The sequence below is a fragment of the Hirundo rustica genome, chromosome 12 (genome assembly GCF_015227805.2).
Source record: "Hirundo rustica isolate bHirRus1 chromosome 12, bHirRus1.pri.v3, whole genome shotgun sequence".
NCBI classification, from domain to species: Eukaryota; Metazoa; Chordata; class Aves; order Passeriformes; family Hirundinidae; genus Hirundo; species Hirundo rustica.
In genome coordinates, this window is record NC_053461.1 from 5,163,708 (window position 1) to 5,191,436 (window position 27,729).

Genomic DNA, 27,729 nt, shown 5'->3' on the forward strand with positions numbered 1-27,729 from the left:
TCTTTTCTTTGCCAAGAGAAGTGGAGTGGTTTGGGGTGTAACAGGCCACTAAAACTGAAATCTGCACTGCTAGTATTGCTTCTGAACAGTTCTGTTATAAGTCATTGTGAATTTAACAAAGGAATGCACTGCCAAAGCAGGGAAACCTGTTCCAAAGCCCAGATTTCATTCTAGGCATATTACTAAAATCACAGGCTGCTTCCTGCTTTTCAGATAAAACACAAATATTTGCAGGGTGACAGGGAAATAAAACTCATTCACTTGATTTGTTTTTTCACAGTCTTGGCTTACATTCAGCCAGTTTTCACCTCCGAAACCAAATCCTGCATCATAAAAGAGCAAATTCAAAGCCATTCATGTGAAGTTAATTCCATTTGGTCACTCCAGTAACACAGAAGTTACACACATGAGGATTTTACTCTCTGTAAGAGACAAACACCCAAAATTCAGCGAAGAAACCACTTAGCCTGTGCTTTGCTATTACCACCACTGGTTTTGTTCTATCACCAAAGAACCAAGCCCAGCTGTGTGAAAAACAAGCTCTGTGCTGATAGTGGGGAACAGCCTGCTCATGCCTGGCCACTCTTCCACTGGCAAAGGAATGTGCTCCTTGCTACTCTGCTTTCTGCTCCAAAATTGGGAAGGAGATATTTCACAAGATACAGTAAAACCTTAAGGAAAAGGAATAAAATGTCTTCAAAAGTGTCTATGGGAAATGGACAACACAAGAACTTTCAATACTTTGTTAAATTGCAAAAGGAGAAAAAAAAGTCTTGAAAAGACTCATTGCATTGATAATTTTAAAAATAATTATGATCCTGTATTTAGAAAAGAAGTCAGACACTGGATTTCACCACCATATGTGGAAAACATTAAAGGGCAAACTGGATGAGATTGCCAAGGCAGTATGAGGCCAAGAATTGCCACCTTTTTTTTTTTAAGCTCACCCCAAAGCACTGGTGGGGGACAGAGAAGTTTAACACAACTTTCCTCTGGAACTACTGCTAAAATAAATTTGACTGGCAGGATGCAAAAACTGGCAGTGCTGGAATGATGCTGACAGCACCAGGACTAGCTGGGCAATTTTGGGGCAGTTTGCAGTGTTACTGCCCAGTTTCGGCTGGTTTGGGAATAAAAAGGAATTTTTTAGTCTTATTATTCCAGTGTAATTTATGAGATGAATAGAGTAGATAGGAGAGCAAGACTTCCTTTGGAAGTGCATAGGACGATTTTCAGTCAATAAGCAGTGTGCATTGGCCAAAATTTTACTGCCAACAGTAGAAAATTTGTGGGTATATTGTCAATATAGATAAAAATAAATGGCCTGAACATGCATTGTTACTGTTTTCTTCTGAATGTGAATGCCAAAAATTGCAAAAATGGTCTTGCTCACAGCCCTGAAAAAAATTACTTCATTATCAGTTTCTTCTTTTTTGAGAAAAGATTATACCTAGTGAAAATCCATAAAACTTAAAGAAGCCAAACCGTGGTTTTGCCAAAAGGCGTATGGCCAGGTTGGCACTTACTCTGTGTAATCCTTTGCACATCCAGAGCAGCATTTCAATACTGATTAATTGTCAGAATGCTTGAACCAGACAAGCAAACAGAAATCTGATGGCCAGATGCTATAAACAGCCCTCTGTTCACACAGATCATGTATTATCCTACCACCACTTCTCTTCAGTATTTTTAGGCTGAATAGCATAACTTAAGTTGCATGTTCTCAGCAAGCATTACAATACAGTACATATTTACAGAATTCAGTACAAAGGTACATGAATCTCGGGGCTGGAGGAGGGAGAAGGGGCAGACCATTTTTTGTAAGATTAAAAAACGTCTTGGGATTTTTATTTGTAAACCATACCATGCAGTTCCTAAATTTCCTTTTCATCCCAATGTTTCCCAAGTATTTTCTCCTTCAAAAGATTGTATTTGTCTCAGGGGAATACTGAACAAGCATGACAACTTGGCAGGAGAGAAGAAAAAGCATATTTAACTAAGTGAACCTCAAAGTTACATTTACAGACTGAAATAGTGCAGAGACCTTAAGAGCGAGTGTCCTCCCCTTAAAAAGACCCAAAATCTGCATTGATGTATTTAGAGCCCCATCTTGTCTTCCTTTTCATCACCCTGGAGCATGTGGCTCCTTAAAAGGATGTCTGTGCAATCCTTCCCTTCTCCAAGACAAAATACGAGAGGGGTCAAATGACTCATTACGGATCAAGACCTCACAGGCCCCACCACTGCTTCATCCTCAGGCAAAGAATGAGGACACGCAGAACTCCTCACAGCACTGCCATGGGAAGGAGTCAAAGTGACTCAACTGGGGAACAATCCAAAACCTGGCACACCCTGGGAAAGAGATTGCAAAGGCTTGGACTCTGAAAGGACAAAACGTATGGATTTACTTCACTTGTTTCCCTTCACAGCAACACAGTATTCACAGCTTATCCTGAAATGAAAGCAGTTCTGGTGGTCAGTCCCACTCCTGCTACCTGGAATGAGGGTGCTGTGGCTTAGCACAGTAACAGAATCTGGGTTCACACACTGCCAGAGAAATGGGAAGCAAACCTGCACATGCCAGAACCCCAACAGAGAATTCACAGCTAATACCTTGATACCTCAATATTCTCCTCAAAATCAGCCAGGATAGTTACATTTCAGAAATGACCGCTGACTGACTGATTTTTAAACTACCCTTGTGGTGACTCTCCAGCTCCTCCCTAAGCACATTATAAAACTGTAGCATTAGACATCTTGTGTATGTGTGCACAGAGAAAAGTATCTCCCATTTGCCTAAGACATATCAATACAGGATGTGCCCCAAATGAGTTCCTTCATCACCTTCTGAAGGCACTGGCTTTAAGAGATTGCACAGTATGCTCCTACACCTGCCTAAATACGGCATTTTTCTGGGTACTGGGTCTCATGCTACAGTATTTTAACTGCCAGCTGTTATTCTGACAGACAGATAATGTAAATAATTAACAGGCAGGACATTCTTCCAGCTGCTAATGCTGTAAACTAATTTCTCAGATGTCATCCCAGAATTAGATTTAATACTGATTAAGCACTCAATAATAATGTGTGGCGAAAGACAGAAAACAGTAACAGAACAGTGCCAAGGAAGTGCTGATTTTTATCTGACTGGCTTTCTGCCTCTACTGATGGCAGTCGATTAAAAAGCATTTTTTGCATGCAGACGGCAGTTTTCTGCACTTTCTTCCTGCACTTCTCTCACATCTCTGCTAATAGTGATGTGCTTTCATTAGCAATGGGGCACCAGTAGCCACTGCCACAGGCCAAGTCACAGAGGTGTGCTCTGCTGCTCAGGAACAGATGGTTTCCCCTTGCAGCACACCACGGGGGCTGGCTGTTCTACACAAAAAAAAACCTGTTCACACCTGCTGGGCAGGCCAAGGAGACAGGCATCAGGACACTCAGATCCATTCCATGTACACAGGGCACCTCCCTGAATCACTGCACTTTTCAGAGGTGGAATCCACCTGGTTTCAGTTTTTACATTCATTTGTCAGAACAGATGGACTCTTTCCTTTGGCTTTGTCAGCCCCAGGAGCTGCAGGAAAGTCCCCTGTCACTGCTCATAATGGAATAGAAATTACTGTAGCCTTTGTGAGAGCCAATCAATTAGTGTAAGCTTCTGATCAGATACTGATACCAGTAATGTTGCTGGTACAGACACAAACTCAGTCATGTCTGGAAAAACAAACCTTCCACAAGTGCTTCATCAGTCATCAGCCAAGATCTGCATCTCATTATCATGTGCAGCTTGCCCAGGCTCTGGAATTAGTGAATCCAAGTCAATGAAGACTCTCTGTTTAGCAAAGAGATCAGTTCGCAACTAAAACTACATTTCTAAACTGGGAGTTGAACATTAGCATGTCTGTAGGGTTTTTAAGCTGCAGTACCCAGCAGTTGTAGTGTAAATGGACCGGAACACATTCCAGTATCTTTTATAATTAACAAAGATACACACTTCTTTAAATTTTTAAAACTGCAGCCCCAGATACTGTCTCCAACTTTATCCAGTCACCCAAATAATCACATCCACCCTAGTACAGTTATGGACTTCAACTTTAAAAGCATTAAACTGATTCTCATCTGGTGACATATTATGCTGACTTTATTGAGAGCACAATTAGGCTACTGATACTTGAAATCTTCACCAAAACTCTCCAAGTTTCTTTAAATGTCACTTTTGACACATCGACAAAGCCAAAATTACCCAGTATTCTGTAAGAGCTAAGTGTTACGTATAGAGCAGATCTTAAGAGCTGAAGGCACTCAGTACTTGGATGCAGTTCCTGGAAAAGCTTCAGGAAGCTTTCATTAACAGTTTTAAATCAGTAGGTATCACAACTTTACTATTATTCAGTTATTAAGACAATTTTTCAGTACCCACAGAAGCTTTGAATATCTGTAAAATACTTTCTGTAAAACTGAACTACCAATTCTAACTATTACAATGTTACTAGATGAGGGTTTTTTTCTACAGGAACACATACACTGTGTTCTGAGTGTCTGCACTACTGAAGCTAAACCAGCCTGGAGGCTGCACTGACCTCTGCTGAAGCGCAGCACTGCAGGGCACTGGAAAAATGGTCTGTTCTGGGACAAGTGCTTAAAGCTGAGGTAACTCCTCTCTGAACTTCACATTTTAGATGGGAGTCAAATCAGCAGTCTGAAAATGTTAGTAGGTACAAGTTAAACTCATTTTCCTCTTCAATGACCTCTCACTCCTAGCCCAGATGAAAGTGCAGCCCTGGCAACAGAAATGTTGTTCTTTTCTTCCAAAATTGCACTTGTATCATACTGCTGCTACTACGGAGCTGCTGAAAATTATGAATCCATAATTATTTTCTAAACAGAAGCCAGTCAATGGCAACAATAAGAATCCTTCAACACTACTGTCAGAGCTTAAAAAACAAGAACAAAAAAAAGACAAGTGAGAGTTTGTTGGAACATGAGAGACCACGAACTTCAGAGTTTTGTCCAGGCTACAGACTATTCAGCAGTACCTTGCCTTTACAGGCTTTCTCTATATGACCATGTATTGTAAAAAACCAAAGCCACAAAAACCCAAATAAAATAAAAACAAACCAACCTCACATACAGAAAAATCACTGGGGAAAAAAGGACTCATACCCATCCCTCAATGAAAAGCAGCTATTACTTAGAAACACGGTGAGGAACAAAAATCTCCTTTCAGGAAGCAAACAGCTGTGCCTTGAGGCTGGAAGAAGTAGGCAATATCTGCACATGATAAATCTCAGTCCACAGCCATCAGAACATCATCAGTGATTTCAAAGATATCCTGATTAATCAAACAGCATAATTAGGTGTTTTAACTGTCCCTACTCTATCAAGTGCCTTTACTATGGCCTTGTAAGGTGGTTCATTTTAAACTTGGACTGGATAGAGGCTTGACTGTGCTGATAATCCAGTTATGCTTTGGGAATTACTGTGTACCACTTGATTAGATTAAGAGATAAAGAGAGAATTAGGTACCACATGCCACAGCTGCATCAGTGTAGGCTTCTGTCACAGGCCCTGCTGGAACAGACTACACAAATTCTGAAGAGACAGACTATATAGGCAAGAGTGTTCCCTTGCTGCTTAGGCTGACATGTGAACAAGCAAGGCAGACATTTAAGACAGATTTACTTGTTCTTAGATTAACAAAGGGAAGCACGCTGGCGTAGTAAAAACACAAGCAAGCCCCATTTCCAAAATGCTGTCCTGCTTCTGTCAGCACTAGAATAACCCAAATAAGCCACATCATCAGGAAACTATTTTTTTTCCTACTGAAAGTACACAAAATGAGCTGTGTTTATGTTGGGGTGTGTGTGTGTGTAACTTTTACCAGCCATAACTCTACTGCCATTGCTCGAGAGTAGAACAAAGGATGTGATCCCAAAACTAAGGGACTGGAGCCTCTCTCATGAGGAAAAGCTGAGGGAGATGAGTTCAGCCTGAAGAAGAGATGACTGAGAGGGGACCTCACCCCTGTCAGGTGTGTGCAGGGAGGGCTCAGAGCAAGGACCAGGCTCTGCTCCTGGTGCCCAGCAATGGCACAAAAAGCAATGGGCAGGGACTGATGCCCAGGAATTTCCACCTGACCTCGAGGAAGAAGCTTGGTGTGTAGGTGACAGCACTGGAACAGGTTCCCCAGAGAGGGTCTGCAGTCTTCCCCACTGGGAAGAACCACCTGGGTGCAATCCTGGGCCATGGGTGACCCTGTCTGAGCAGGGAGGCTGGACCAGATGATCTCCAGTGGTCCCTTCCAATCTGACCCATTGGTGATTCTGAGACCCACTCACACTATCATGCTGCCAGACACTGCTTTTCAAGTTTTTACAATTAAATAAGCCATAGGTAAATGTCTAGACTAATTCTCTAACCCTACACTTCAGTCTCACAATAAAAATCACAACCACTCTGCAAAATTTATAGTGGGAAAATTACATGCATAAATAGTCTTTTAAAAAGACGTACTTTTGGTGGCAGGAAGATAATTTGCTTCACACCACTGCACATTTTTAAGAGGTCTCTACTGAGTATTTTAAGAGTGATTCAGCAGTAATTCCAAAACAATTCTCATAAATTCTTTACCATGTATGGACACAGAAACTTCTCCCCCCTTTCTTTGGAGCATGCTCTGCAGCTTACCAGATGAGTGTAAGATTTCTGATGCAACTTGAATAAATGAACAGTGTTCTAGGTTTTAAAATGATCATTTTTTTCAGTTTGGGTTTGATAGTTCACTGTTCAAGAAGAAATATTATTTACTGGCCAAAGGGCTGCAAGTCAAGACACCGGGCTCAGTTTCCCAGTGGGGTCTGAGACCTGACTTCAGGCACTCATGTACATTTTATGTGCCTAAATTCCTGTTGTATACAAAATACTTCACAAAGATAACACAGTGTAGGACAAAATGTACAGCATACATACACAAAAATAAACTTATTAATAATAAAATTCTGAGAAATATTGTGAAATATTAAGAACTGAGTTTTGTTTCTATGAAACATTCGTGAATATGCATGGAGTTGTACTGGGAAAGGGAAGAATTGAAAATGAAATGAAAGCTCAGGGCACACAGCTCTTAAATCTTCACTGACAGATGAAGACAGATACAATTTCTTTCCATGAAAGGTATAAAATGCCTGATTACTAAACTATGAATTAGTTAAATTCTCATTTATTTCATATATTTCTATTGGATAGTTTACTCTAGGATAACATACAATCTATTTGTAACCTCCAGTCCTGTTATTTCCACACGGCATGTAAAAATTGGCTAAAAGTTAGTTCTATGAAAAAGGTATTTTAATAAAAAAATCTATTACAGACTTAAAACAACCCCCAAACTTGTCATTGTCACTGTCAGGAGGCTGATTTTTAAAGGATAAACCAATGGGAATTGTGCTTGGTTCTGTGAAAGGATCCCTTCTGCCTATTCACTATGTGGATGGTGGTCTTTTATCTAGAGATGTGTACAGGTTAATACTTTGAGCAACAATTCCACGTGCAACAGATACAGATTTTAGTGGCAGAAAATTATACATGATACAAAACAAGCGAAAAACACCCTATTTCTCTAAGTCAGTGACCTCCCAGATCCAGGCACAGGCAGTAAATTAACAGAAGGCCTTAAGGACTTAAAGATCTATAAAAGACAAACCACAAATACTATTAACCGCTCTGTTTGGGGACTGGGCATTGATTTTCATTGTCAAACTGCATTACTGCTGCAGGCACAAGATTCACAGCCGACTTCTGCTCTGTATTGATTTTGTTGAACAGTAATCAAGAGTTCAGTTTTTAATGGGATGTGGCTCAAACTGGAGTTCCCACTTACTGCACAGAGGGTTTAATCAATTAAATCTGCCCATTACATATTCTCATTCGTTCTGCGTAACTGCCTTGCATAAAAACATAAAAGAATGATAATGTCATTTTGCTATCATTAATACTCCATGAAATTGCCTTTACTCGTTAATTTAGTAACATTTATAGATCTTCAGCATGCAAACTTTAGAAGCAGTCAAAGAATTCTGTCACAGATTTTCTGCATGGCTGCTCATCCTTGCCACTTGGAATCACACAACTGCAATAAAAGACAAATTGAAGTATTTGAGAGAATAATTCCCTCAGTTACACAGCACTCTGACAGGCACATTGACCTTACCACATGGGGTCCAATTAAGAATCTTTTGCCACCTAGAATTCACATGACTTCTATTGATGACAGTTTCTATCAAAGATAGCAAATGCTCTCCCCAGTACAAATAAAATATACTCTCTCTTTGGCAAAGATGATGAAATCACTGAAATAAATCCACCAGGAAGCTGAAAAGTTACTAACAGTTCCAGACTTTGCTGCATATGAACTCTACAAATTGTGAACAGATGCTCCTACACATGTGAGCAGAATTACCTGAACAGAAATTCATTCTGTTTTCACCTTTGCAACCACTTTGTGATGATGATTTCTGATGGAGACAATTTGTTACTACCATAAGAGCAACGTAATGAAAACCTGAACCACTGCTCATACACTTCCTGAATCCACTGCAAAGGCAAAGTGAGATATTAAGTGTAATTATATGATGGGTTAGATTTTACAGAGGCATTTAAGTAATTAACAATTACAGCTGAGAATATAAAACACAGGGAACCATTAAAATCCATTTGTGTGAAAAGCAAGTTGGAGAATGGTTAGAACAGAAACAAGATATGTAATTATTCCTCATAAATAATATGGAGCAAAATATAATAAGCCATGACATACTCAAAATGTTAAAAGGAAGAGAGACTAATTAAGGCTTGGGGGCAGTAGATGATGGTTATAAGCATATGAAGTGACAGCACAGTCTTTATATACATAGCTAAAAATCAGTACTCCAACAGGAAATATCTTGCTTGATATAAACTGAAAAGGACAAAAATCAGTTAACTAGATCCAGGGTTTTCCACACCTTCCCATTAGACAGGCAACTGTGATCACTTTACAAAAAGGCTGCTGATGAACAACTAGTGGGCTTTGGGGTTCTCAGATTAGCCAGGCTGAATGTTAGCAGACAGATCTGATAGTAAAGAGCTCTGATGGTAATTTTTTTCTGGGGGGAGAAAGTGAAATGTGACTTTAAAAAAAAAAAAATTGGAACAAATGATTACAAAAAACAAAGGAAAGAATGATCTTGTCCTTTGAGCCTGCAATATCTGAGGAATTAGAATTGTGAAGGATAAATAGCAAGGAGCTTTCTGGCAAAACTTAGTTATTATGCTGGAAAAAAAGAAGGAAATAAGCAGATGTAGCATTTTCTATTTAAAAATTCAAACCTGTTTTCCAACACTGTTGAAACTGTTTAGCTCTTTTTCTTCTGAGAAGAATGTTCTGTAGACTGTATTTCAAAAAGTAGTTTTTGAAATTGTAGGTGGTGATATAAAGCAAAACAGTGAGCTTCTGAAAAGAAGTGATAATTGGCCACTGTACCGAGGCAAACTCCTACCCAATGCTGTTGTTAACTACCAGAACTTACCATCTCCATAAACAAAATTTCAAGTTTTAACAAAAGACACATTCAGTTGTTTTGCTGTCCTGTCAGTGGAGCTAAAGCAGGAAAAAAGTCTTATCAAGAAGTGATACCTGCAAAGCGCAAAAGAAAATACCTTTCTGGGAAACAAAACAAGAGGGGGAAAAAAAGTTAAACCAACGATGAGAAGGAAAGGCAAAGAGTAGAAAAAGAGCTATCTGTTGGTTTTCCCACTTTCTCTGAGCTCTGTGCTAACTGATGGCAGGGGTGCCAAAGATGACATTAATCATCTACAGGATGAAGCAGAGGATATTTTTGTCATGCCATTTTACTGATAATAAAGATTGTATGCTCATATGAAATGGCAAATGGTAACAGCTAAGAGCCAAGGCAGAAGTTGTTCATCCCTGTTGCCTTCCTCAGCTTCAGCTGGATGGGCAGCAGGCAGATGGAAATTGGAGCAGTCAGTACCCAGGTGACCCAAGTGAGTGCAGATCCTTCTGGGTGGGTTCTGCCAATAACTCCAAGAAGCTTCAATTGGCTGATCATGGGCATTGCCTGAGCTCAATAAACATAACAGATAGCACAGGTGTTTAGGTGTATCCAGGCTCCCCACTCCTCACTTGTCAAAGTGAAGGAGCATTCCAGTAACAGTGCAGGAGATACAGAAATCAGTGCTTCCTACCACAAGGGCTCCTCGGAAAACCTAGGAGTAACCACTGTGGATGAGTTCAGTTATCAGTCCATTCAGTGATAAATAATAACAAGCATATCTTTGCAGCTATACTGCTCTGCTTTTTTATTGAAGTCAAGTAACAATGGACAACTGTAAAACATGGAAAGAAGCTCAACTATGTGAAATGTGCACATGTGTGAATTTAAAGAAGAAAACCTATGAAACAGTATGAATACCTCCCATACTGCTGTAAGATTTCTGTGCTTAAATACTGGCATGGTAAGTGCCACTAAACACAAAATTGATCAAGCGATCAAATTACTAAACAGATTATATTTTTCACACAAAGTGCATCCTCCTTCCCCACAGCCCTCACTCAAGAAGTGTTTCAAATTGAATTGCTACAAAGATGAAAATAATCATTCTGCTCACACCTCACAAAGTCGGAATGGCAAATAACACACTTCATATATGAACGTGGCAGACTGACATAATCTGAAAGGGAATGATCTGAAGTTAACATTCTTCTCCGTGTTCCTTTGCCACAGCCTGAGCTATCAGCGAAGGGATTCAGAGCTGAGAAATTCCAATGTTTCACTGAAAGGAGAATTTTCATGTGAGCCATTGAGATCAGGCACCAGAGCTGGTCAGCTGCAGCACTCCAAGGCTCAGCATGGGCCAAGAGGTGTTAATGGGTGAGAAATACTACCAGTGTGAGCAGATCACACACCACACTAGCATTCACTAGAAATGTATTTCAGAAGCCCAGTGCTCTCAGTTTTGTAACTCTCCTCACCCTGAGCTGGATTTTGCTTATGCCTGGTCCTCACCATGTTTTCAGATTTTAGATCACTGAAATAAATGTGAAATACTCTGTAGGCCACGGGTCCTATTTTAGAACACTAAAACAAACCTGGGACACAATGTGCCTCAAGCACAAGGAGCCAAACGATGATTTCAATGGGAAAAACAGCACCATGGGTCCACCAATTTATCCAGCAGTGTTAAATGCTTGTATTTGTAATGAAGCATGAATACAAGGCTGCTGCATCTCCTCTGTGTCACTAAGCGGCACAGAAAGGGAATCTAATCCAATCTGCTGAGCTGGTGACCAAAACCAACTTAAAATACCAGGGGAACCCCAAAGCTGCACACGATTGCTCAAACTTTGCAGAGACTAAATTCAAAGAGGTTAATTAAATGAGCAGGTTCTGGCAGATGATCAAGTACCAAGTAGAAAGGATGGGAAAGAGTTGGACAACAGATACAGTAAGAGGAAAGCAACACTCCCTTTTTAAAAGATTTAACTGCTCATACCATCAGCAAAAAGAAGCCATCAAAATTTGGCCACTCTCTCAGACACATTCCACTTCCTTTCATCTTGAGTGAGGTCTCCTCAGGCTCCCATGGAAAAACAGCTTTTTTGGACAGGAATAAAAACAAATAAACTGTGAAACTAATATAAAATTCAGCTCCTCTTAAAATCTCAAAATAAGACCTGTTCCCTTCCTCCACCCACTGAACCTTGCCAGACAAGAGCTAAGCAGTATTGGGTAATACCAAGCTTGAAGAATGAGCCTTTCAGGGGAGAATATCTTTGTTCTCAATTCCCAAAACCATGTTACAAGTTACTTTCTGAAAATTAGAGAATGATAGATTAAAAAAATAAAAAGCCATCTTCTTCTTGCAGCCAAATTGGAATATGCTCAAAAGTCAGTCTGGAGACTTTATATTTGCTTGAGTCACAAGCAAATTGGGAATTCACTTTATTTTTTATAGCATAATATGGAAATTACCTGTGCTGTACAGGTCAAAATATTCTCTCTCTTATTTTATACAGTCATGCTTTATAAATTAAAATCTGGGCTCAAAACATACAGGATATGAGTGAATTCTATTACAAACAGTACTTCATAGTAAGAAATAAATGAGCTAAACCAGCATCCACACTCCCCTTAAAAAAAAAAATGAATTAAAAAATTAAGAGACAATATTATTCAGCATCATTTGCTGCATATCACTACCCTCTGGAGACTTCTCTGTTCAGTCAACCATCCACTTTCACAAGAGTTTCACATGTTATTATCTATCTCTTAGTTTCTCCAAAACAATAGCAGCAACAACTAAAGTCCTGTCCACATCAGAGATGTGGCAGTGCAGCTCTGAGGAAAAACCTGTCAGCAGCTAAGGATCAGATACTTTGCCCTGGGGATAGGGAAAAGTGCCAAAGCATCCCTTACAAAGAGAAAAAGAGCCCCATTCTCAGATGTAGCTGTGCCTCCATTTAACAAATAGGCCGTAGGGGAGGGTGCTCCATCACCGATGTTTATTTCTAATCGTGGGAATGAAATGACTGACACCTGGTGAGGAATGAAGCCCAGAATATCTCACTGCCCACCTGTGCTCATACTTACATCATGCTAAAAATCCTGAAGGACATGACAACCTTGCCCACGTTCCTGTAATAATCCCCAAAATCCTGCAGTCAACAAGGACAAGCTTGCTGAGAAATTAATTCAGTCAAGTCAAACGCCCGTCCAAGCAGAGCTGCTGCCATATGGTTTTCCATGTGATACATCCATAGCTCAGATTTTCACCCGATGTACTTGAAGACACAAGCATTCTCTCACTGCTAGATTCTGCCATTATTAGTGATATTATTGTCCCCAGACAATAACTGTTACCTTTGTATATAAACTTTTGCAAATGAATTTCTAAACTAGCAGCAAAATCTGACTCAGAGATCAGGCTCCCTGTGAACCATTTCCTGTGAGGGGCACTCACAGAAGCATCACTGGTCTGACTGCTCTGTGTATGGCACAGCAAGATTCTGGACCTGGCCACTCCTTGCTGAGGATCTTTTCCGGCACCTTGGGGCTCTGCAGTCTGTGCAGGTCACAACACTCTTTGTTCAAACCAGAGTAACATCTTAGACCTCATTTACCACAGTTTTGTGGCTGCTTTGTTTTTAATATGATAAGACAAGCCTGTACATCCATCTAAGCAACAATCAGATGTGTTATCTCCTGAAAATCCAATTCTGCACTGAGCTGTTGAAACAGAAGAAGGGAGAACACTGGAAACCTTTGGGAAGGAATGATGACAGTGGGGGACTTCTTGGATTTCAGGAAGCAAGGAGGATATTGGGAAAGAATGAAAACAGAAGCTGGGTAGAAAAACAATGCTGAGGGCACTCAATGTGTAAGAGGAGGTATTGGATATGCATTGCACTTTGTATTGAAAGAGTATTTAAAGTTATGTTGGCTCTGTAAAGAACCTGAAAACTCCTTAAGAGACAGATTCACATCTCATTTAAACAGACATCATTGAGACAGATGCTAAAATAAATTGCAAATTATGTAGAGCTGGTACTAATGTAAAAAAGAACACATGCCAAGAATCACTAAGACTCATAGCAGGTGATTTTGTGAAGGCCAAGGCAGGAGTCCTTCACGGTGTCTAATCTCAGCTGCAGCCCTCAAAAACTCCCCTACAGTCATGGTTTGCTGTGGGAGGATGTGGGGGCTGTAATTGTCCCACTGAGGGTTTTTGATGGATGATTGTATTTCAGATATCTGGACCTGTGATTCTTTAAGCCTTACTTTGACTTATAATTACATTAAAAAAAAACAAACAAAGTGCTCATAACATTGTGGGGGAAAAAAATGTGAAAATAGCTGGTCCTAAAAAGATTCACTGCAAAAATAAAGGACAGGGGTTTTTTTTCTTCATGTAATTTTAAATAGAATTAAAGATACCAAGTAAATACAGTGAATTTTACAGAAGTCTTGGATGAAGGGGCACTTACTATGAAAATTAAGTGGAAAAACCAGTAGATCCTCTATGACAGGAGGAGTCCAGCAAGTTTGCTCCCTACATCACCTTTCTTACATGAATTTTCCTTAAGTGATTGAAAAAAGAACAGTCCGAAGACATTCACACCAGCCCTTTGCCAGAGGTTACAATCAAAACAGCAAACCCAGACTCACACCTGCTGTACAAAGCCTGGTACACAAACAGAAATGGGTTTGTTTTCACCTAAAATTTTATATGGGTGGGTCAGTACATGGTGAGGAGCAGAGCTCAGTTACCAAGGGTTAAACAAGTCCATCCACCAGAGCTCTTGTCTCTGAGGTCTTGGCCCAACCTGAGCACTTGGATAATGAGCAGCAGGTCCACAATAACCCAATTTTAATCTTGCTGTCATAATCTTTGCAATCTATTGTTCTTAAATTGCATTTAACCACCATAAATGATTTAAAAAAAAAAAAAAAAACAAACAAAGAAAAAAAAAATCAAAACCAAACCAATTACCCAAATGACAGGACCAGAAACTGGTTTGTTTACACTGTTAACTCCACAAACATCAATAAAGTTACTCCTCATTTTCAAGTCAAATCAGCCCCAAGCTATTTAAAGTTGACACAATGTGCACAGCTGAGCACTTTGTGAAATAAACAGATCAATAACTGACCTGAAAATGGTATTTAGGGGCAGAATTCTTACTTGCAGAGCTGTGCTATTGTCTCTTCCTTCAGTACCACAGAGCATGCTGACTACTTACTGTTTACACAAAACTTTCTACATTAAATGCCAAACTCTCAAATCCACCTACTTACCATATGCTATTTGTAGTATGCAAATGCCAAGCTACTTAAGGTGCTGCTGTTTTTTTCATCAAGTGACATTTTCAAGGCATCCCCACAACAGCACGAAGATCACCTCACCAGAACTTGGGGGTTACCATTTACCAGATGAGAAAGCAGCAATGGTTTGCACTCAGAGACTGCTCTGTGCTTGTTGGGAATGGGATGTGTGACACAGGAATATTTGCTTCGAAATACTTTGAAAGAGTATTTAAAATACACAGAGCTGCATTTTAAGGTTTCAAATGCTGATATTATACACTATGCATAACAGTGATAGGAGTATTCTTATAATCTTGGCCTCTGCTCTGCTGCTTCTCTTAACAGATGCTACCCTTACAAAACTGAAGCCAACAAGCTCTGGATACAAATTCAAACCAGTCAGTACCTGACCCATACATACACTGAGTTACTGGTTTGGTTTATTTTGTTCCAAATAAGCATCAGGTAACTATTTGACGATGCTACATATGTCATACATATGTGCTCCAAATTAAATCCGTACAAATAAAAGCCAATATTTTTTTTTAGATTGAAGAGGAAATGAAGTTGCATTCTTGACCTTCTTCGATATAAGACTTGTCCTTTTTTTGAAATATTCATCAAGTAGTCAGTTAGCTCAAGATAATGCCATATGTTCAAAGTGAAAAAGCACCCCTTTTCCCCAGTGAGCACTGTCAGGACTACTGGGGCTGCAGAAGGAAGAAATATTTGACTCCCTGCCAGTCTCTGAGCTCCCAGAACAGCGCTGGTCATGGCTCTAAGAACCAAGCTCCACACCACAGCAGCTCTTGACTTTTGTTAACTTGTTCACAGCTTCCCAACTTTTCAACTCACACTATTATAAAATTTTAGCCTTCACATCTTTCTTTGGCTACACTGTCGCCAGCGATACCAACAAAAGGACATAAGCCAAACACAGTGTGGGACAAACGTAACAATATATAGACTCCATCCCGGACAGTGAACCCATGAACAATTACATTACTTTGTATGTGAAACGTTGTTAACCATTCATACGCAAGAACTCAGAACATAACGTTATGTGGTGCAACTTCATTAACATAACTATACCCATAATCCCATTCTTCCCTCCATAAACTAACAAGACATTTCCCTTTCTAGCATCTCATTTCCTGTGGCCTCAGATTGATGTGCTGCCATCACTGTCAACCAGGGCCAACTCATTGTCAGTCCCTGCCAGTCCAATCTCTACACTACACCTTTTTCCCCAGCAAAAGTGGCTTATAAATGATATTCACAGTTTTACTGCATACTTGTAACATTCATTTTGTAGCATTAGCTCAAGTATCAGCATCCAGGAGCACTTACACTTAACAAATGAGCCAAGTTTCTTATTTATAATTCATTAAGTCTTGGAGACATTTCCGTTTATACTTGGCGTGAATTCAGGGATCCCGGACAGAAACCTTTAAACATCTCTAATCTTTCTACCCAAGCTTGTGATCCATAAAGCTCCTTTTCCATCCAAAACTTTTATTACCTTCAGCTGATATTCTGACATGTTAGTTCCAGTCGCTGCAAACACTTGAGGGCCGTGGAATTGACTGTACAGCTCTAAGTCAGTTAAGAATGTGACTTCTTTTATCCTAAGGATAGAATATAAATCCTAAGTAGAAGCTCTGGTGTTGTAAAAAGCCCCCAACGCTGGTGGCTGATTTGCCTTGTCAGCTTGGACTATCAATACCTGAAAGCTCAGCTCATAATCAAAGCACAGAATACACAAAATTACCTCCAGGCACACAGGAGGCTCTGTTACTCTAAAGTTTTTCAAGTGGCAAGGTGCCAGTAAATGGTGCCATTTGTGGAGCACTCTCTAGTCAAGCACTTTCCTGGAGTCATACACACACTCATCAAGCCTGGGATTAACCTTAATCCTTCTTAGGAACAAAGATACCATCTCTTTTCAGTCTTGACTGGCAGCCTGTGTACAGGCCACTGGACTGGACAGCATTGGGCTGCATCTGATCCACAGAGAGGAAATCTAAATGCTCAGCACAGCTGATTATATCACACTGCTCTAGAGTTACTCATCCTACTCCATAAAGCTTCTGCTTCCAGCTAAAAGCACATTTGTTATTAATTTTTCCAAGATGACTCCTGGGAGAAAACAACCCTTCCTTTCTGTTTAGATTTTTAAATAAAAAAACTTCAAGCAAAAAATCCAAGAGAAGAGATACACATCTGACAGTTCTGAGACATAAATTCAATTGATACCTTCTAATTGAGGCCAAGGTGAAAAATCTGCAAAGTGCTATGAAATAGCCTCAGCACCACGTATTTTTAAATTATTTTGACATCCTTTATTTGATGGCATCCCATAAAACCCATTAAATTAGTACATCAGAAATAGAAAGATAGCAAGAACTGTGGATAGGAATCTATTCCAAACAAAATCCTTGGTGTTTCGATACTCTTCGCAGTGTCACAATTAAAAACCCTGTTACTTATCCAGAAACCATTACAATCTCTGAAAGTGAGGAAATGATGCACAAACCACATCTCTGCTTGCCTGGTCCCAAAGATGATGCTGCCATTTGGGTTTAACCTGAGGTCTGAGCCATGAAAAATCCCAGCAGCACCTTGCCTGCCTTCCTCAGATCCTCTTAGAGTTCTTTTGGCATCCATGAAAACACATTGAAATCTTACATTTACTGTGTAATGGAGTTCTTGGAGATTCTGAAAACATCTTCCCTTTCTGTCCCTCATTACTGTTTACGATCTGTATAGATACAGCCACACTGGAGATCGGGCAGAAAAAGCTCTCTTAGCAAGGCCCCTCACCTGCATCACTGCTTTGAGATTCTGCTTACAGTTCTGCGTCTGCTTCACAGAAAATATTCTTTTTTTTCCTCCCCCAGGGAGAATGTCAAAGGGCTTTGTGATAAACAAGTGTGGGTGGGAGCCTGAGGCTCTCCTCCTCACTCCCAAGATCCAGCCCAAATCCATAGCCAGCTCCTATGCAAAATTAAAAACATATTATGAAATATTTTTGCAGGCTGCATCTGTTTTCAACAACCACAAACCTGCTCCTGCCCTGATGTGTTTCATCTTTAGATAAAAATCGTTGTGGGGAAGAACGGCAGTGAGGTTTATGACAGCTTTGATTACTCAGGTTGAGTATGGATGGAATTAAGGAACTTTCTTTGCGTGGTGGTGGGGTCTCTTGGTGTGCGCTTTCACATCCAGCTTTAATAAATAAACTAGCTCAGCCTGTGGGAGTAGGGACGTTCATTACTGTAAAGAGAACTGTGACGTGAACTTTAATGACTCTTCCAAGACCATGCAGCACCTTCTGCAAAAATTATTTGCTTTCTTGTTCTTACTGATGCTGTTTGATGTCTTTGGGAGGGCTGGAGATTTTCTGTCCTGGGGTAAGTCTGACATTAAACAGGCCTGGACTTCTAAATCCATCCATGATCCAACTGAAACTTTGAAACGACAAAATTTGTTTCTGTAGCTCTGCTTCTTAGACATGTTCCACTGAGTCTAAACATATCAGTAAATTTTTTCAGTTGCCCAGGCAGTGGTACAATTATTAGAAAGTTAATTTCAGAACCACAGTACTGAATTTTCTTTTAAAGGGTTATTTAAGTTTTTTTTTTAAGGTTATTGACCTATGCAAAGAGTTATTGACCTATGCAGTTTGGATTCCTTACAGGTATTGAACATGTAGTATGTATTTTCTAAACCATGTTGGCTGAATTTCACAATCAGCCTAGAACAGGAAAAATGCCAAGAGGTGTTGTTAAAGTGTACAGGACATCAAAGTTTTCTATGACTTCTGCTATTTATGTAATCATATGTGAGCTCTTTTTTTTTTTTTTTTTTTTTTTTTGGTCCTGCTTCTTCTATTATTTACATAATAATTAAAATCAATGCTTCCTTAAGCACAGTTTGATGTTGTAAAAAGAAAAGTACATAAAAGTCCAGTCCAATAGTTCCTCTCACTAACAGTTCCTATTACTGCTGAGCTGAAAAAGTCACAGCAATCTGGAGAGTTGTAATTAAAAATCTTCTTTGATGTTCTTTGTCAAGAAAAGTAACAGAGTTTAAACGGGATGAAATGCAGCAGGCAAAAACAGGATGAAGCTGATGTCATTGTTCTAACAAAATATCCAAGTTTCAGTGTGCTTCCCACACAAACTCAGGAATGGGAAATAGATTTTTTTCCCCCCCACATCCTAGATACTTGAGGCTGGCCATACTTCAGCTGGGATGTTGGACTTGATCTCCCTACCAAGCTAATTACTCCTATCCAAAGTCCCTTCTCAGTGCACTCCAAAATGGCTGGAAACCGCAGGAGAGGTAAGGATTCCCATGACTAGAACACCTTTCCCACAGTAAGGAGTTATTTTGCTCCACAACTCTACAATTTAATTTGATTCTAATGTAGAAACGGGGTGAGAGCAGAAGCCACAGTGGCACATCGTGCCATAGCAATTGCAGTGGGCAGTCAGCTGGGATCCTGCTTCCAGGGGTCATAAAACAGGGAATGTCAGCCTACAAAGCTGGAAGTACTTGTACCATGATTTAAACTGCTGCTTAAACTCCTAGACCAAGTTTCAGAATGAGGATGCACTTGCTTCTGAGAAAAAGGCTCCTCTGCTCAGGATCAGGCTGTCAAAGAAATAGATGTGAGCAGGGGATGCCACAAGTAACGTGACGGAGTGGATTTATCCATTTTGCTCATTAAGGGTGTTTTCCCACAATGTTGAAGAATCTCAGCCACATCAACCCCCTTTAATAGTCTTTCCTTAAACTCTGAGGCCTTGATCTTCACAAGGAACTCCAACACAAATTCAGAAGAATAACAGCTAAAGATAGAGCAAAGCCAGCAAATAAGAGCAGTTTCACTGTTGCCTAAATTAACAAAAGAAATACCTGACAGAAGTACATATCTTGTCTTTTTTTTCCTCCTCACAGCAAGAGAAGGGACAGTTCAGTTTATTCTCTTACTCTGGATTTGCACTAGGGTAACTCACTCCAATAACATCAGTTGAGTTATTCTGGCATGAACCCAGCATAAGCAAAAGCAAAATTTAGTCCCTTGTTTGTTCTTTGTAAAGGCGCCTGACCCTCAGAAGCATCAAGCTGCTTGGAAACCATCCCGTAGCCTTCAAGAGAGGAAGGCAAAAAGACCTGACTTACATAAAAAATACAAGTATGCCTTGTAAATGTAGATTTACAAAGCTAGTATTGTTTTACATTTACTGACTTAAAAAGATGCTGAAACAAAACAAAAAACCCAAACCTGTATATGCCCTAGAAGGAAAATACTCTTGGTGGTTGTATTCTACTGCTGAAAATGTTGCTCCATTACTTTGGGACAAACTGCCTTTTTTTTTTTTTCTTAAATGGAAGTCACAGTTCTTGCCTGTTTCATGAAGGACTAAGAGTTTTGAAAGCTATTTTAAATTGCTGGATTTTATCATAGGTAAGAAAATATCTCTCTCTGAAGCTTCTTGCAGCACGGCTGTTGCAAGAATAGCAATGCAGTCATCTTGAGTGTTGTAAGCCCAGCGCGGGCTACATTAAATATTTTGTGGTCTAAAAGTAGCACCAAGCTTGTTGGTTTTGAAGTAAGGACTCGAAGACGGACAGAGGGACAAGCGGACCACTGTTTGTAAAGATTTCCCACCATGGTACCAGTCCTTGCCCCAAATTCATTTTCCAGCTTACTCTCTTGAGCAGATTTCTTTCTAAAACAAATATGGAGAGCCAGCAACGGCACCAGTGATGGATGAAGCCTAAATTATCCACAAAGCCTTGTTTCTCCCTGGGGACTGAGCTCATTGAAAAAGTTTGAATTTGCATTTACAGTCATACTCCATTTGTGGGGCTTGAGAGCATCTGAGTTCAGTCATGCAGTGTAACACCATGTCTTTTTTCTTCCTCTTTTCTCAAAGGAAACAAGACTAATTTGGTAACTGTCATGGTTCTGACTGCAATCACTCATCTAACTGCTTATTTGAGCCTGTTGAGTCACTTGGACCCAAACTTCCCAAGTTTGACAGCGTATGTAAACTGTCTCTGGAATCCAGACAGTGTCTCAAATGTGGATGTCCCACTGGAACTGAAACTTCAGAGATCAGTGGCTTTGATTTAAAGAACAGTACCAGTTTTCTTCATCATCTCAACTGAAGAGAGCCTCTGAAGTTGCCATATATTAGTGGTTTAGCATATGGTGATAAATTGAAGGCAATGAAACCAACAAGTCATTGTGTTTCTTCCTTTACAGTTATTTTTGTGAAGTACTAGTAGACCCTTACAACAGTAAGCTCTACACAAATATGCTTTTTAATTATTGCAATCAAAGTAATTTTGAGAAAGAAGTCTTCATTGCTTTCTTTGTCACACTTTTCAAAATCTCAGCATATCACGACACAGCCTCCCTCACTGAGGCAAAGCTGGAAGTGAGCAGATGAAACATCTGATGCAAGATCATAACTGCTAGAAGAGGACCAGATACTTTATGGGATCAACAGTTTCCTTCAGATTATCACCACTCCATGGTGAAGTTAAGGTCACTTTTCAGTCCTGAAAAGTCTTATGTGCACACACGCTATTATGAAGGCAGAGACAAGCAGCAGAAACACGGCTGTATTAAAATATTAAAAAGCTATAAACAAGGAAGATGGAAAGAAGTGATCAAACACAGGAGACGTGCAGAGGCCACATTTCACCCAGATCAGGCTGGGCCAGCTCAGTGCTCACACAGCAGCCAAATAGATGATTTTAAGGAAAGATGCACACTTGCTCCTAAAAGAACCTGGTCTTGCCACAAATCTTCAGTTATGAATAAATAAAGAAGTTACTGAGAGTTTCAACCAGCATTTATACGGCCTCACAAGGATTTCTATAAAAGCGATTATCTGAGAATAGTAGCAACATGTAAAACTTGTGTTTTAAGGAAGGATGATTGTTCTCAGAAATAACTTAGCTAAGGGCTAAAGCACACTATATTCTGTGGTAGCAACTGGTAAAATCTTGCTAAAATGTTCCAGTGTTCCAAATTCTAACCAGAATGGACTACAAACTATTGAGAATATGTCTAAAATTCGATGATGTAACAGTCAAGCCACTACTCCTCATAGCTTTAAAGACCACGTAGTCTCACATAACTTTGCTCTAATAAGACTATAAGCCACTGCATCTGTCAACCTTCTCTCTGCTTAGCTGCATTTCTGGAGGGATTTTTTGTTCCCTATCCTCCCCCCGCTCCCCAATCAACCCCATGAAATATTTACTGTTGGAGCCATCAGAATCACAAATTAATACATTTGTGCAATTTCCAGAAACTGGAACACTCACACAATGCTGCAGCAGATTCCATGTCAGAATTAGGTGTGACTGTAACCAAGCTGAAACCTCAAACCAGGTTGCAGACCCCTTCACAAGTCTCCCCAGGCTGATGCTGGCTCTGTACAAAAAGGATCATTAAAATGAGGATTTTAGAAAGCTGATACATAAGCAAGCAAACAAGAATGGCATAGGGCAGAATTAAATGTGCTTCTGAACAACACCAACAGCTTTCTCCACACAATCCCCACACCCCCTGCCAGAAGGAGACAGAGACAAAAGACAACAAAAGCTTCAGGAAAGATTCTGATCTAAATCATTCCTGTATGCACATCTTATAAGTTAATAGATCTATTTTTATACCTTTGAGAAGAGAAAAAACAGATGGAAGACTGAAACATTTTTACAAAATTCTAGCAGTAAATGGCTTTATTTTTCTCAATTGTGTTTACATTCCCTATAATTTTTTATTGCTCTCCAGTCTCAGAGTTTTTAAATATAGGGTTGAGTTAATTGCTTCTAATTACAATTGTTTTGGATAATGTTTCACACACTGATACTTCACAGCATAAGGAGCTGTGTTTTCTGACATCTAAGGCTTTACATGAGAAATGGGCAAAATGCCATTGTTTTGTGTGCTCAAGTCCATTACAGTAGGAAGATTAGAATATGCAACTGAAAAGACAATGTGCATCTCTAATACACAGCTAAATAAAACTAGAAGAAACCTCACACTCAATGCCCACTTTCCAAAAAATCTTTCTTTGCTCATCTGTTCTTGAAATCTAAGTCTTATTCACCAACTGGAGATGTTGTTTTTCTCCACAGAACATAAGCCCATGTAAGAAAGTTTTAATGCTTTAAACTTTTGTGCTGTGGTAATCCTAAAAATAAATAGTACATTTTGTAACAGCTTGTAGTCTTATGACAGAAGATGGAACTCAGCAGGAAATTCAAAGCAGCGTCATTTGAAACACTTTTCTTTTGTTCCAAACCAACACTTTTTCTTTTCAAGCAATTCTTTGGGTTGTGACGCTTCAGACTTGGAAATGAGTGTCACCCCTGCCAGTACCTTGGGTTGGAATCTTCCAGCCTTCACAGGGGGATCAAACTGATGCTGGTGAGTTTACCTCATCTTCACACGCACTGATTTTCACAAGGCCTTGAATTAAAGTCAGGCTTTCTCTTTTCCCCTTGGGTGACAGAGGAAAACATCTCCTCGTTCCAAGGAACCTTAGGGCAAGAGAGTGAAATTTGTCCTTCCTACACAATGTGTGCTGTTAATGATTATCTAGAGATGTACAGCTGTTATTGTACCATATGTTGAAGGACCATGACAACTAATAGCACCTGAGGAAGCAGTTGCCTTTAAGATTGGTATTGTATCTAGTTCTTCAAGTCAGACTTGGTTTTCTTAATCTTTTACCGTTACCAAACAGACCTCAATGCTTTCCCCCATGGAGCTGCGATCCTCTCCTTCCCAGCTCTGCAGTAACTACTAACAGACCCTAATTTAAGTGATGCTCTGGCATCTGCACTGGATCAGAAAGCAGAGATAAAGATTTTCTGGCATTTTCTGGACATGGATGACTCCTCTGACTCAATTTCACTTCCATTAATTACTGCCTACTTCCCCATACTCGTCTGCAGCTGAAACTGGAGAAGGAGCTTTCTACAATCTCTGAACAACTGTATATCAATGCATTACCCATGGTTTATTCTCAGGCAGTTTATTTCACCACTAACTTCACCAAAACCTCCTGAATGCACCTTACACCTAACACAGAACCTCTTTGGGCCTTGGACATTCCCTTTGTGTCCATCTGCCTTTTGTGAAACGATGAGCAGAGCGCGAACCTGACACAAACAACCGATTGCCTCGAGACACCAGCAGCCTGGTTTGGCCTGTAATTTGTATTCTTGCACTGTTACTGCAGGATGATTGCATAGCTATTTGCCATGCCATAAAAAGGTACAAGAGACCAAGCCCTGCCCTTCTTGGTCAGTGCTGAGCCTGTAATTTGCAGTGGAAAAAATCCTGGGCTAGCAGGAGGGGTGTGATGGGCCATGTTTAGGTGTTCTGCATGTGCCAATAACACGGAGCGGATGGAAACGCCACAGTGCAGAGGAGGAGAAGGAGAAGGGCTGCTGGCACAGCTCAGCCCTGGCAAATCTTCCAGCTCATTAATCCTGTGCTCTCAGCTCTACTCTGAAGGCTGGTTTTCTCCAGTTATTCTGCAGTTAAACACAGCCTTGTCGTGCCCTGCACCACAGCACCAGGGATTGTTCAGTGTCACGGAGCTTGAGCTGCTCCAAGGGAAGGGAACTTCTGAGGCATTCAATTCAGCACAACCATCAGCACAGTCCCTAGAAATACTTACAGAAAGCTGGCAGCTGAGTTCAAAGACTTTTCTTAAAGAGCAGGTTTACATAACTAAGTCAAGATGCTTTCTAAAGTAATAGGAAAAAAAAAAAATGAAGCAGTAGAAATAAGTAATGAGGAGCAATTTAAACGTACCTAGAGATGATTCTTGTTTCAAATAGATTAATGGCCTTCCAATCACACATACTTTTATTCATCTGTGACTTTTTTTTTCTTTCTTTGCTGTTTTTCTTCAAACCTTGAAATATTAGTTGAAGGTGTTGGCAGCTGAAAGTAAATATAATTGCATGAAATTGTGTATCAAGCCATCAGATATGTGGAACAAATAGGTAGAAGTAAATGCAGTTAAACCAAAGGTAAAAGATGTCCAGAATTCTTTTCTTTTTAGTATTTTCCTCTTTCTTTATTTTGTGTTTCCCTAAACAAATAAAAAAAAACACGGTAAAGTGAGCAACTCTACAAAGAAACCAAAAAAACCCCAAAACAAACAAACAAACAAACAAACCCTTCAAAAAACCCCACACAATACAGAGCTATCCTAACTGGGGAAATGAATCAAGCAGAAAGGCAATTTTTGAAGGAAGTTAAAAGGCACCAAAAAACATCTGCTGGAAAAAAACAGACTGTGAAGAGGCAGAAGAGCATTCCATAAACTTCATTCTGTCTGTGCAGAGATCACTGAAGGAGATTTTAGAAAATCAGGTCACAAGCTTTTTCCCAGCTCTCTTGTTAAACACAGCTATAACATGACCAAAAAATATTCAGAACTGAGGAGAGAGTATTTAGTTCCTAATAAGTTCATGCTTCTTATCATGTTATAATCAAGGCATTATCAGCAGTAACACAGGGCAGAATCCAGAAGACAGAATTGGATTTTTCCATTCCCATAACCTTCAAGAAAAATGACTGATAATCTCTGAGAGTCACAAGCCCTGTGTTCTTGCTACGTTATTGCTTATTACCATCATTAAGTACATAAAGTCTGTTAAGGGGAAAAAAAATTGCTGTGGAAAGAAGAGAGTGTCAGTACCATCAAGTACAAGCAAGGATTTTGTTTCAGGACAGGAAAGGGAGGGAGAGAGTGGATGAGAATGGTAAAGCTTATTCCATTGAAAATGAAGGGTGGTAAATTCTGGTCCATAGCAATCCTTTTAAAGGTTAGAGTGTAGTTTGTGAAGTACCAGTATCAATTCACATATGCTTCTGGCCTAAATCAGAAGCTAAACTCTCCTGAAGTACTGGAGACCTAAGACAATATCCCGAAGGGGCTGAAAAAGTTCCAAATGTTCGACAACTGTTCTTCTGCTAGGCAGGTGATCAACTGTACTGGAGTCTGTTGCCTTTTTTCGAAGAAGCACTTTGAACATGCCACTCACAATGTTCTCTCTGCTCCTTTTCAAAGTAAACTTTGTTTCCCCAGGCAGTTGATCTTTCAGGCTTTTGTAGCCCTTAATTGCATTTTAAGCAGATATTCGCTCTGTGATGCTCTCCGTGGTGAAACAACACACATCATGACATGTTCTCACAGTGTATAAAGAAATGCTGTGCTGATGTAACCCAGCGATTACTGCCTTCACAAACAGCAAGAGGCTGTTCCCTAATGCTAAGGGAAAAGACAGGAAGAGAACAACTGTGTGAGTGTACAACAGAGATCTTGCAGAAAGTCATTAAATCTCTTCACGGTGCTCTCGAAATAGAAAATTCAGTCAAATGAAGACAAGACATGGCTTTTAGATACCCTGAAAACAAAAAGTATCTTTTGCTTGCGCACCTAGAGCTATTTGCTGTTCTACCTTCCCATCAGCCTCTCATCAAAGACTGCCTACACAAATGCTTTGATAACAATAGGATCACAGCGCTAAGAGTATTCATCATTCCAGCTCAACAGGAAATCAAAGTATGATATTAAGCAGAAACTGAGCCCAAGTTCTGCACTCAGAGTGTCTGGCTCAACACTGCAACAGCTTCAGCCCTGGTACTCCTAGTTCATACCTTTGGAAGAGTGCAACTCAAACCCACATTCTCAAAAAAAGTTCTCTGGAACTTTTGCTAATAATTTGTATTTTGTGGATCTGCATTGTCAGGCCAGCAGGGACAGGTCAGCTGGGAGGTACAGCCAGTAGAAAATATCTGTGTATGAAAAACACCATAGTGAAATAAACTGTGGCATACAAGAATTGAGTTAATCTGAAAACCCAAAACGACTTCATTTCTTACAGAAGGATCTTGGAAAGATTATTCTGCAGAGAATAAGGAGTTAAACCTTTATTTCTAAAGTGGCCTTGTCAAGGGGCCTCCAGAAGAGGGGTTAATCTGGCCTGTCAATTAGCTCTTACTCTATCATAATAAACCACGTTTCACAACAAAAACTCTCCCTGCCTGACAATATAATACAGCTACAACTTATCCAGGGATACAAGAAATTAAATGGTATTCACTACAAGCAGTTGAGCTTTGCTCGAATCCACTCTGTGGGGTGACTTCATTCCCTTAATATTTATCCAGTATTGAAGGCATAACACTTTGATTCTCCAGCAGCTCTGGAGATAGTTTTCCAGTGACTGCACCAAAATACAGTGAGAGTTTTCTGTGAAAAATGGAAACTGAAACAATACCATGAACCCTCAGTAAAGTTTCAGGAAACATTAGCAGCAAAGTCAGTTTGAGCTGGGTCACCTGTTGTGTCCACGTGTGGCAGTGAGGTAACACCAGGACAACCCCAGCTGCGCTGTAAAGCAGATCAGTAAAAAGATCAAGAGTTTGGTTTGTTTTTTGGTTTTGTTTGGGTCTTTTTTAAAAAAACACACACAGTTTTTGTGGTGGTTTCAACAGTCTGGGATAGACCAACACTACACAAAGAACAAGACAGGAACAGCTGCTGAGCTGAGGAGAGGGCAAGCAAATGAACTGTCAGGGCAGCTCTGCCAACCAAGCCAGCAGCTCATGAAACTACTCCTCTCAGTAGTTAAATCTGTCATTATTACATGAAAGGCATAAAGTAGATAATAATATTGTTCAAAATGATGGATATTAAATGGTGTCTCACTCAACATCTCCTCGGCTATAATAGGGAGTACAAGTCTTCCCTTTAGTTCAGAGAGAAGACTGAGAACTGGAATGAATTCAGGAGGTATGATATCC